At 52.5% G+C, this 12,201-nt stretch overlaps 1 long non-coding RNA gene across 1 annotated transcript in view; it reads left to right on the top strand.

Annotated features, from left to right (window-relative positions):
* The first annotated feature begins 9,832 nt into the window (after window positions 1-9,832).
* The window catches only part of LOC138373711 (uncharacterized), an 81,172-nt gene continuing 78,803 nt past the window's right edge, over window positions 9,833-12,201 (top strand). The window contains exons 1-2 of the long non-coding RNA XR_011234520.1: window positions 9,833-9,894; window positions 10,244-10,329. This is a non-coding gene — a long non-coding RNA (uncharacterized lncRNA). The remainder of the gene's footprint in view (window positions 9,895-10,243; window positions 10,330-12,201) is intronic.

Genomic DNA, 12,201 nt, shown 5'->3' with positions numbered 1-12,201 from the left:
TTGATAGGACTTTTTACAGGACATATCTTTAGCCTTTTCAGTTCTCTCTGTGGTTGATTCTGTGTTCACCTGTTTCTGAGTCTTTTTAAAAATTTGTTTTCCTGAGCAACAAAGAAGTGTGGCTTGTAATACAGAGTGGTCATAGGGTCAAGATTGTGCAGATACTCAGGCGGCTGTGATAGAAGGATCAGGAAAATCTCCCTCAGTTGACAGTTTAAAACCTAATGGAAATTTTCTAAATAAGGTAAAATCAATATGATTAATAACAAAATTTTATTTGACTTTATAAAGAGACAGTATATGCCAGCAAATGTTTTTGGTTCATTGATTATATTGAGGCTTTTGTGAGAAAATGCTAGAAGAGGGAAAGGGTACATAGATGTTACCAGCTCTATGCTCCCATGGCTGCTATTGCCACAAAGTGCATTAGAAGTTGAATTTTACATTTTATTAATACTAGTTTGGAACTCCAGATAGACCATGTGTTATTTATCATATATTTATAATTTAATTTAAAATCATGTTTTCAGGATTCCCTGGAATTAAGAAAAAGATCTGATATCACAGACTTAAAGAAACATCCTGAGAGGCACGTCAGATGTATGAGCTTGCAGATACCTGTCGGGGGAAATTGAAATAGTATTTGTTTTCTGTGTAGCATATGTATCCATACAGAATAATAGCTAAAAGGGACCTTAAGAAATCATCTGCTTTAGCCATTTGCCTTCAAACAAATACATAAAACAATATAGAATATTAAAGCTCTTCATTTATTGAGATTTCAGTCTCGGTTTCATCAGAAACTCCTGGCATCTTACCTGTTCAACCGAAACTCATACTGATTGAATTTTCCATTTTCTTTCATTTTATTCCCCTATAGAAAAAAGCAAAAAATGTTTTTTGAAAATGTCATAAATTTGAAGAAGTAGCTACTTTCACTGGTGCATTTTAATCTTGATTTTAATTTATTATATAATTTGCTTTGCATTTATTAAGATACCCTTATAATTCAGAGCACAATGAAGAATGAGGAAGTGGGAAGGTAGAGAAACAGGGAGGTGTTTAAGAAGCCAAATTAGTTATAATGTTCTGAGGTCATTTATGTTTTCCTTCCATCATTCATTCTTCTGATGAGTTTATTCTGGCATCTCAACTCCAGAAGCAGAAGTATTGAGAACAGCTGAAAGTGGCAACTGGAAACAAGGGAAGACTTCCAGTAACAGTAATACTCAAAAAGATGTAGTGACTTGGGGCTTTTCGATGGATATATTGTAATAGCACAGCAAAATATTTGCTTATGTTAAGGAAAATGTAAATTAGTTTCTGTTAAAAAGATAATATGTTTAAGAACAATTTTCATGCAAAGTGCTTACAACTTAAAAAAATCTTGGCCAAAGTTTGATTTAGGTTGAAAAATACATTGATTCTGGATAAAGTTACTACCTTAGATTGGAATCCTTTTTTGGTAAAAGAAAGTATGAATTTGAGAATTGTTTACTTCCTTGAATTCTAGAAAGAATATATTTAGTCATAATTCTTGATGTCCTTGTTTTCTGAAGCTGTTATGTGTTCCCACAGCCTCTCTATCCTGAGTAGAATCCATTTAAACTAGACAGAGAAACGCAAGAAATTTAAAATGTTTCTAGAGGCCTGTCATTGCTATAGAAAAATGTTTGGAATCTTAACCTAATCCTTTTTTTTATTTTAAAGGGAATTTCAACTTTTTAAAGAGATGGAGAATTTGCCATCAGTGTGCTGTCAGAAAGTAATTCAGAGAGCCACGAAAGCAGAGCTGCAACTTTTAAATGTTCACTATCAGACGTGTCATCATCATTGTTGTGATATTTACAAACTTGTAATGGAAAATGGGGAGGGATTAAATAGGTGTTTATTGATTTTAAATCTGCATTTTTTAAGAAATGTATCACTACCTTTAAGTTTATTCTGGAAATTTTTCTTAATTTTCATTTGTGAAGGGCAGAATGAGGGGTAGATTGTAACTGGGCTTCTTAGCTGGCCTAGGGGTAACGGACTTTTCCTAGAAAAAGCAATATATTTGAACTTTCTGTAACGTCCAAGTAAGAATGAAGTCGGGGGGGGGGGTTTGCATGACATTCTACCACATTCTCTCTGATTTATCCATTGAGAGATGTTTGTGCTGCCCTTAGAAAAGCACATTAATTGTGGTTCACTTTCTTTTACTCACCATTTAAAAGAAAAAAATTTAAGATCTAGAGAGTTAGCACTAAGCGTGTACTATATTAATATTAGTGTTCAATGGATGACTTAGGCCGAAATAATTTCGTTTTGTGAACTTACATTTTGAACAGGAATTTATAAAGTAACTCTGCTAAGAAGGAATTAGGATCGGCACTGCTGTCTTTTTTGGGAGACGTAGACGTGTGAGTTTGAAAGAAAAACCACGCGCGGGCGCAGCACTGGGAGAGCTGCCCCCCGTCAGTGGGATCAAGGTCGCCATCCGCCTGCTCTGCTTTCGCTTCCCGGGTATGTGTGTGTGTTTTGGGAGTAAAAACTTTACTTCATTTAGACAGAAAACAATTTAAACAGAGATTTTTCTTTTCTGTCTTTACAGCTGATGAAAGAAGAATCACATGTGTGAGTTGATTTCATCTAATTTAGAACTCATTACATCTTTAAAATCACTTAATCCAGTTAACTTTAAATTTTCTGTTTTGGTCCCTATTGAAAACATTGGTGGATTCTTTAATGAAGTCTTTATTATCTTTTTTACTGATATGTAATATTTGTACATATTTATAGGGTACATGTAATATTTTGTTACATGCATAAGATGTGTAATAATCAAGTTCAGGGTATTTAGGACATCCATCACTTCATATATTTAATATTTATTATTTCTGTGTTGGGAACATTTCAAGTCCTGTCTTCTAGCTATTTTGAAATATAAAATATATTGTTAACTATAGTCTGCTATCAAACATTAGATCTTATTCCTTCTGAAGTGTTTATCTGTTTAGCTTTTCAGGAGCAGATTCTGAACTAGATGATCAAACTGCTCAGGATGTTGATGTTTCTTTGAGCCTAAAAAAGACACTCTCTGAAGTATGATTTTTAGAAAGTTCATCTGTATAAATCTTTAATTTTATGGCTTCAGCAAATTATAATTTTCAGAGACTCTGACATCCTTCTTTTCACTCAACTAGCTTACTTTATATGCTTACTTTATAGCTTACTTTAGTTAGGAGGAACATAATGGTGTATTTAAGCCTATTCAAACAAATCAGCAATATGTGTTGAGTAGAGTAAGCATATAGTTTATCACCAAATCAGTAGACTTCTGAGGATGAAAGAGAGTAATAGTAATGTTAATCATTCACCACAGCAGTAGGTATAAATCTGGACTGTCCCAGGCAGATCCATGATACATGGCCACCATCATGTCGCGTGAGTGCAGTTAAAACTAATATCTTGCACCTTCATGTCATGAGGTAGAATAAAGTAATGTTCTATTTGTTTTAGGCAGGGCAAAGTTTTAATTTCTCCTTTGTTGAAATGTTCCCTAAATCCCTGGAGGGACTGGCCTACAGACCAGGCTCATCTGTGGGACGTCCCAGATTCCCTAAATATCTGGGGAGGACAGGCCTATAAACCAGGCCTCATCTGTAGGATGTCCCGGGTCCCTAAATCACAGGGGGGGACTGGCCTACAGACCAAGGCTCAACTGTGGGATGTCCCAGATTCCCTAAATCCCAGAGGGGACTGGCCTACACACCAGGGCTCATCTGTGAGATGTTCCAGGTTCCCTAAATCCCTGCAAGCGACTGGCCTACAGATCAGGGCTCTTGTGAGGGATGTCCTAGGTCCCCTAAATCCCTGGGGGCGACTGGTTTACAGACCGGGGCTCATCTCCAGGCTGTCCCAAGTTCCCTAAATCACCCGGAGGGGGGACTGGCCTACAGACCAGGGCTCATGTGTGGGATGTCCCAGGTTGCCTAAATTCCTGGGGGGGGGGCTGGCCTACAGACCACAGATCTTTTGGGGACTCTTCCAGGAGTCCAAATGGGTGGGCGACTGTGACAGCCACTTAGGTTACCTTAATGCATGTCTTTCTTTATTTTCTGTAAGAGATCAGGAACTCGCTGGGCAGGGCATCTAAGAAGGCTTATTCTCCCTGGCTCCTGCACATCCCAGGGTGGGGTCTGGACTAAGTGATGAGCAGAGGGCCGCTGAAATTCCTGGGCTGACCTGGAAGGGAGGAGCAGCCGTTACCCATGTCTTCCTTGTTATCAGGTGTGGAGCCTGTGTGTGATGGCCAGAGCCCCTGCTGCTGCAGTGGGCCAGGAGGCTTTTCCAGCGGGAGCTGTGGGAGCTAGGAGGAAGGCGGCAGGACACCGGGGTTGGCTCTCCCTGCCCACACAGTGCGCCTCAGTCATTTCTGGACACATCCAGGCTGCTGTCTCCCACCCTGAAGTCTCACTCCTCTGAGCTCGTTCGTCGGGAATGTGGCTACATCTACCCTATGTGCTGTACTGAGGGAGGTGAGTTGCGTTAAAAACCTCAAAAACTGTAGGTAAAAAGGCTCCTCATCTGTTTTCTATCAAAGTGTCTTCCCCAAACTTCACTTGAATTCAGAAGAGCAACCTGCAGGCAGCTCCAGGCCCCTCCCAAAGTCACACAGTCCTGGGTAGCTGCGGGAGCCCCGGGCAATGGAGCTGCCGGGAATTTGCAAACCGTGGGCACCCCGCTGGCTGAGAGTGGGGCTCTCTGCCTCCTGGTCACTCCCTCCGGGCCACCCTCCTTCCCTACCGCTTCCCCACCTCCCCTAACCCCCACCCCCGGCCCTCCCTAGTGCTCCTCCCTACCCCTGCCCAGTCACTCCCTCCCACCCACCTCCAGCTCTCCCTACAGCTTCCCCGCACCCTGCACACCTGGTCCCCCAGGCCCCTACCCAGTCACTCCCTGCGGGCCACCCCCCACAACCCTGCACACCTGGTCACTCCGGCCCCGCCCAGCCACCCCCTCCGGGACCCCCTGCCGCCCCCTCCCTTCCTACCGCTCCCCCCAAATCCGGGCCACCCGGCCCCGCCCTCATCGCTGCCGGCCGCCCCGCCCGGCCACTCTCCTTTCCTCCCTCCGTTCTTTACGTGCATCCTCGGAGCCTGGGCTGCAGCGCCCGCCGCACGTCCGCCGTCCGGCTCTCTCCCTCGTCCCTCGGCGGTTTCCGTCCATCCTCGGCCCTCTCTGTCCTAACTCGGTCCTCGCTGAGGCCTTTCGGCTCTCTGCGCCAAACCTCTTCAGCCCTTCCCGTGGTCCCCCGGCCTTTGTCGCCAACTTTCGGCTCTTTCCGTCACCCGCGGGGTGCACAGTCCCGGCCCTGGGGTCTGCTTGTGCAGGCCCTGCGGTTTCTCGGTGGTCTTGGTGGCAATGGCACCTTCTGGAAGAGTCTTCCTGTTGTCCAGACTGCGGGGGGTTTGCGCCTAGATCCAGGTGCTTCTCGCACAAAGATCCAATGATTGAGAGAGGGCTGCCAAGGAAGGAAGGAATTTTTAACTGGACAGACCTGGAGAAAAGCAGCTGCTCAGATCCGTCTCTGGCTAGCGGAGCTCTCGGGCTCTCAGGGAGGGGACACGAGCCCCGGCAAGTGGGGGGGGTCAAGTGGGGGGAGGCCGGTGAGTCCCGGGGGCGACGGAGGTGGGGGGATGGCGAGCCCCGGGGCAGGAACTCTGACCCCTGCAGTCCCAGTTACCCAGAGGCTGAGGCGGGAGGATCGCTGGAGCCCAGGACTTCTGGGCTGTGGTGCGCTGTGCCCATCAGGTGTGCGCACTAAGTTCGGCATCAACATGGTGACCTCTCCGGAACGGGCGACCACCAGGTTGGCTACGGAGGAGTGAATGGGCTCAGGTCGGAAACGGAGCAGGTCAAAACTCCCTGGCTGGTCAGAATCTCAAATCCTTTGTCTTGCAAAAAAATCCTTCTTTTCTTGGAAACTCCAAAGGTCCAGGAGTTAGTTAAGGGAGAGGATTACATTAGGGTCGCAAAAATTTTCTCAGTGAGGGGCAGGTATAGTCTCTGGCCACACAGCTGTTGGTGTCTCTGTCAACTAAACTAAAATCTTAAGTCCCCCTCCCCCACCTGCTGACCGAATGGACCCCTCCTGGCCAAGCGGATGCCCTAAAACATTCTGTGCAGAACCACCATTGTTTCCCTGGGCCATATTTAGTCCAGAATCCTCTTTTCTAGACCCACACAGCCTAGCTGGCTTCTCTGGAATCTTCTGGGCATTGGAAGTGATGAAAACTAGATGGAAGAGAGAAAGGAGATATTATCTCTTGTTTTCCCCTGGAGCAGTAGGTGCCAGGGGACCCTGGGGTCTGAAGCCACCCTCAGAGGCCTGGCGGGCAGCTCAGAGCCCACCTGTGAGCAGGGGTCCGCGCCAGCTGAGACTCTGCCCTGTGTCGGGAGCCCCCACTCCTGTTGGGAGCTGGGTTCTCGTGCAGATGGGGGGGGCAGATGGAGGGACCTCCCGGCAGGCGGGGCCTTTTCCCCTTTGTTTCCTGCACTGCAGTGTGTGTGTGTGTGTGTGTGTGTGTGGGCCTGTCACCCTCCCTGGAAACTACACCCCCTCCCCATTGTCATGTGGGGGCTGAGCCTAGAGACTGGCTGCCCCCCAGGTGGATGGGACGTGGGGACATCTGCATGAGACATGCACACCGGGGGTGTGACGGTGGGGTCCCACCCGGGCACTCGCCCTCTCCTGGGAGGATCTCTGTGCCCCCTCCCCGCCCACTCGATGGTCAGCCTGTTGCCATTGGCAGTTTTTAGGGGCCAGAGACCTCTGCTGGGGGACTACGGTCCCCACCCGCAGGGAACCACTCCTGTGGAGGGTGGGGGTGGAGCTGCCCAGTGCTAAGTCCCTGGGGGCTTTTGGGGGCACCTGTGGCAGCATGAGCCCACCTCCAGCCCCCAGCCCAGAAGGACCCTCAGCCCCCAAGAGCCTCTGCTGCTTCAGGGGCTCGTCCCAACAGCCCTGGGTGACCTGAGGAGCTGGGCCCAGCATACGCTGTTGGGCTGATGGGCGCGTGTGCACCCCGGATGCAGGCATGGGGTCAGCAGGGCCATCATGGGTGGGTGCGGATGTCCAGTTGGAGCAGTGATGACCAGCGGGGGGCTGCCCAGGGCCAAGGGCGGGGTGGATGGGCTGCAGTCAGGGAGGGCTTCCCGGAGGCAGTGTCCAAAGTGCCCTGTGAAGGCTGTGCTGAGGAAGGGCCTTACTAAGCCCCAGGGGCACAGGCACATGGGACAGCCCAAGATGTGGTCCTCCAGCCAGAACAATGAGAAATGAGGCTACGGGCACCTCCCTGGGATCAGGCAGGGCCTTGGGGAGAAAGCAGGAGAGGCAGTGCAGGCCCTCTGGGCAGGGCCTGGGGGTTCCAGGTGCCCCTGGAGGAACAGCTTCCCTTTGCCCTGGGCCAGGGCTAGTGGGGCCCCCCAGCTTGGCTCAGCACTAGAAGGGCCCATTTGCCAGTCTGTCTCCCCCCAGGGCTCTGATGGCAGCACTGGGTCCCAACTCGCTCCATGCCACCTGGCCCAGGACTCAGTGGCTGGGGGCCAGTCAGTGGATGACAGGACAGAGCCCGTCCTGGGACGGCACTGACTGTCAGATGTTCTGGGGGCTGGACTTGCTTGGTGGTGGGGGCACTGCCTGGCCACCTGTCCTGGCTGGACATCATGCTGTGGGGACACTGGAATGTGCTCCTGTCTCCACCTTGGTCAGGCCCGCTGCCTGGGACCTCCCCCCATGAGCCCTGTCTGCAGCCACAGAGCCTGAAGGATCAATGTGGCCCCGAGCTTCCAGCCAAGGCACCCCAGGCTCAGGAGGGGGTTTCTGAGAGGGCTGGTAACTATCTTCATCACTGTTCCCAGTGCAGGCCCGTCCCCTGCGTCCTTCTGCCCCTGGCAAGCAAACCCACAGATGCCCCTGTGGGGCACCTTTGTCTTGCGTCACCTGCTGTGGCCCTCCCAATGGGCAGGGGCACCCTGACACCCTGGGTCCCAAAGGCTTTCCACGTGGCCTATGTGCTCATGAAGTTTGCCAACTCCCCCCCCCCGCCCCGGGCCAGACCTCTGGGTGCTGGAGCAGTCCAGGGACTTCAGCCACACCTACCAGCTGTGGCAGTTCTTCGCCTGTGAGTCTCAGGAGCTGTGGGACCTCGGGGGTGTCCCCAGCGGGGCTGCTGTGACCATGGCTTCTTGAGGTCTCGGTCACCAGCCCGGCCCTCATGCCCAACCTCTGTGCGGGTCAGGATCGTCTGTCTGAGGACCGGGAGGCAAAGGGGAATTCATCAGGTCACCCCTGACTTCCGGCACAGCTGGGCCCAGGGGCTGGTGGTGGCAGGAATCTCGGTGCCATCTCCTGGCTCCGTCTGGGCTGGCTTCATGTTTGACAGCTCCCTGTGGTGGTGACACAGGGCCCTGGCGGCTCCCAGCTCGCTTCCTACCAGCTCAGATGCCTGTCAGGAGAGCCGGGTCCTGGCACTCACGGTGCACGTCCAGCATGGCCAATGGGGCAGGAGCGCCTCCCTCAGCAGGGCTCAGTGACCTCTGCCCCATGTCCTGCTGGCGGGTGGAGCCTTGGCTGGGTGACCCATCGAGGGCGCAGCTTTCCCACCTCCAGATGAGGTGGCCGGGCTCAGGCTCAGGTGACCCGTCCCAGAGGCAGCCTTCCGGGTGGTCAGGCTCAGGGAAGTCAGGGAGCCCAGGGGCCCCGCCTCTGGGCCTGCGGGCTTTTCTGGTGGCCTCAGCTGTCCCTGTCCGCCCTTTCCTGCGGCCTCCAAGAGGGACTGCCTGGAGCGATCTGGGCCGCGGACGCTGGAGCCCATCACGCGGGATGACGACGCCATCTGCCCCACTGAGCACTCGCGCTCGCGACCTGGAGAACGGCGAGGTGGGCCGGGGACAGCGTGGTGGCCGTTCTGCCGGTCTGCTCCTGGCGGCCACACCTGGCCTCACCGCCCACGCCTTCTGCAGACCGTGGTGTCCCTGGGGAACGGGCTCCCAGGGGACCATGACCTGCTCCCACTCGCCGCTGCTGCGCAGCTTCACCAAAGCCACCAACGTCCGCCTGCGTTTCCTGCGCACCAACACGCTGCGGGGTCACCTCACGGGCAAGGCGCTGCGGGACCCCACAGTCACGCCCCGGGTGAGCCCACCCTGTCTGGCGTGTGGGGCAGCCCCTGGCCAACAGGGCAGGAGCCGGCTCTGGGGGCAGCCTGGGCCCGAGGCCCTGGGACTCGGGGGCGGGTCTGGGCCTGGCGCTCGGGCCGGCAGGGCAGTGTTATTGCGGCATCAGGGACGTCGGCGTGGGCGGCCGCTGCGTCTGCCACGGCCACGCGGATGACTGCGATGCCAAGGGCCCCTCGGACCCTCGCAGGTGAGGCCCTTTCAGCCAAGGCCCCTTTTACACGAGGCTCCTTTCTGATGAGACCCTTAAAGGTGACCCCCCCAAGGTGAGACCCATCTTAGGTGGGGCCATGTCAGCACAGGCCCCTCCCAGGGGCCGCCCCGTTTTTCTGAAAGACACAGGACAGTGAGCCCATCTGACTTTCCATTTCCAGATCCTGGCTGGGAAGACGCTGAACTCCGAGTGTCACTGGCTCTCCGGCAAGGCCCCGAGGGCGAGTTCGCCGCCGTCCCCGCCCCGATGAGCAGCGAGGGCTGCAGTGCCGGCGCGGGCCACCAGAGGGCGCAGCGCCCTTCATGTCCCGCGGCGGCTGTGCCCGCGGCGTGAGAGGACGCGGTGCCCCCACGTTAGCGTCGCCCCGCAGGCGCTGCAACCATGCCGTCTGCCGGCCTGGCCTCAGACCCGAAGCGCCCGCGACCTCCTCGTCCGCCCTCAGACGCGAGGCCCCGAGGGTGAGTGCGACCTTCCCGTCCGAGCCCCGCGGGCACCGCCTTCCCGTGCGCAGCCGCCTGCTGAGGGGCGGCCGGTCCTCAGAGACCCGGGAGGGGCTCCGTGGGGACATGTGGAAACGGGGCCCCCGCACTCTCCCACCCCACCGAGGTCCCCCACGCCCAGGACGTGGTGGCCACGGGTGTGACGTCCACGCGGTGGCCTCTCTGCCCCAATGGGGTAGCGGCCTCTGAGCTGGACGTGGGTCTGGCTCAGCCTCTGTGAGGGACGTCGCTGTCCTCTCTGTGTCACTGGCAGGGTGTTCAGGTTGTTCATGAACGCAGTTTCCTTACAGTAATTCCATCCTGCCAGGGAACGTGGCGTCACCGCGCAACGTCCTCTGTGTCCCGCCTTCAGAGTCCCCGGCGTCCTTGCCGTGTGAGGTCTGCGGCTTCACGGTAAGTCCTCCCGTGTGTTTGACCGTGTGTTTTGCAGCAGCCACACGCTCCCAGGTCGTCACCGTTGACCCTAAATCAGGAAATACACCATTGTTCCCGACCGTCCCATCCCCCAGGCCCGCTTCTCCGCCTTCCCCAACTGGGGGAAAAATGTGTCTTTCCCTTTGGTTCCAGTTTTCTTTTCCCAGAACCGTTTCTGAGACTGTCCCTCAGTTTCCCGCCTTGGCAGATCTAAAGGGCAGAGATGACTCCAAGGCGGGTGTGGGCAGCGCTTCCTCCTGAGCACACAGGCCTGGCCACGGCCTGCAGACCCCGAGCGTCCTGCCTGCCGCCCTCTCCCGTCGCTCTATCCCAGCTGCCTGTGGTCTACTCTGCTGTCATTTTCAGCTGCACAGCAGGCTGTTGGTGTCTCTGGGCTTTTATTCGGGTTCTGTCAACCTGTCCACACAGTGGACACCCTTAGCAGATTTTCTAAGGCTTTGCCCAGCTAGACCCTTAAAGTCACAGCAGTTTGTCATATCTAACAGTAGATAAAGTGGGTGATGTGATTTTTCAAAAGACAAAGAATTTCTTTTTTTCTTTCTTTCTTTTGAGACAGAGTCTCGCTGTGTTGCCCGGGCTGGAGTGCCATGGCATCAGCCTAGCTCACGGCAACCTCAAACTCCTGGGCTCAATCCGTCCTCCTGCCTCGGCCTCCCAAGTATCTGGGACTACAGGCATGCGCCACCATACCCGGCTAATTTTTTCTATATATTTTTGTTGTCCAGCTAGTCTCTTTCTATTTTTAGTAGAGATGGGGTCTCGCTCTTGCTCAGGCTGGTCTTGAACTCCCGATCTCAAACAATCCGCCCACTTCGGCCTCCCAGAGTGCAGGATTACAGGCCTGAGCCACTGCACCCAGCCCCCTCCAAATTATTATCTAATATATCATGTGCAAGAATCACCTTCAATTTATACATAAACCAAGGAAATAGTAGCTAAACACAGAGTTCATATTTGGGATAATTAGTAAAGAAAAATTAAATCTCACTGCCAAATGAATGGCAAATGGCCCACTTGATCATGGAAATTTCATAAGAATTTACTGAACCACATGTTACCTTACTGTAATTCTCTAGCCATGTGCGTGCACACCGGTTGCAAGGTATCTCAGGTTTGCCCACTGATGTTTACATCACCAATTGATATAGTTAAGTGACAAAGTCCCAGTCCATATTATGACAACGTATATAAATATCTGAAGGCATCTTTTAAAATTTCGCCGTTTTTACCACTTCTGAATACATAATTCAATGGAGTGTCGTAATTGCCCGTGCTGTGCAACCATCTATTTATTAATAGTTCCAGATGTTTTTCTTCTTCCTCTGAAGGAAACTCGAAGCCCGTTACGAAGTCGCTTTCGTTTCCCTGTCCCCCAAGTCCCCGGCAAGCACTAATCTGTATTTCATCGCTGTGGATTTGCCTGCTCTGGACATTTCATACAAATGGACTCATACAATATGTGGCCTTTGTGCCTGGTTTCTTTCACTTAGGACGTTTTCAAGGCTCATCCGTGTTGTGATATACATCAGTACTTCATTCCTTTTTCCTGTATGATTCCATACACACAGCATTCACCGTTCTTAAGTGCCCACTGCAGTGGCTTGAACCACGTGCACATCGCTGTGTGACCATCACCACCATCCGTCTCCAGAATTGCTTTCATCTTCCCCAAGTGGAATCCTGTACTCCTTAAACACCCACCTCGTATTTTCTCTTCCCCAGCCCCTGGAAACTACTCCAGCTACCTCATAAGTAGAGCACACTCTATTTGTTGTTGTGTGCCTGGGTTGTTTCTCTTAGCACGATGTTGTTACGTATGTCAGAATTTCC

Source organism: Eulemur rufifrons, chromosome 1 (genome assembly GCF_041146395.1).
Source record: "Eulemur rufifrons isolate Redbay chromosome 1, OSU_ERuf_1, whole genome shotgun sequence".
Taxonomy (NCBI): Eukaryota; Metazoa; Chordata; class Mammalia; order Primates; family Lemuridae; genus Eulemur; species Eulemur rufifrons.
Note: the sequence above shows the minus strand (reverse complement) of the source record. Positions and strands in the feature narration are given on the sequence as shown.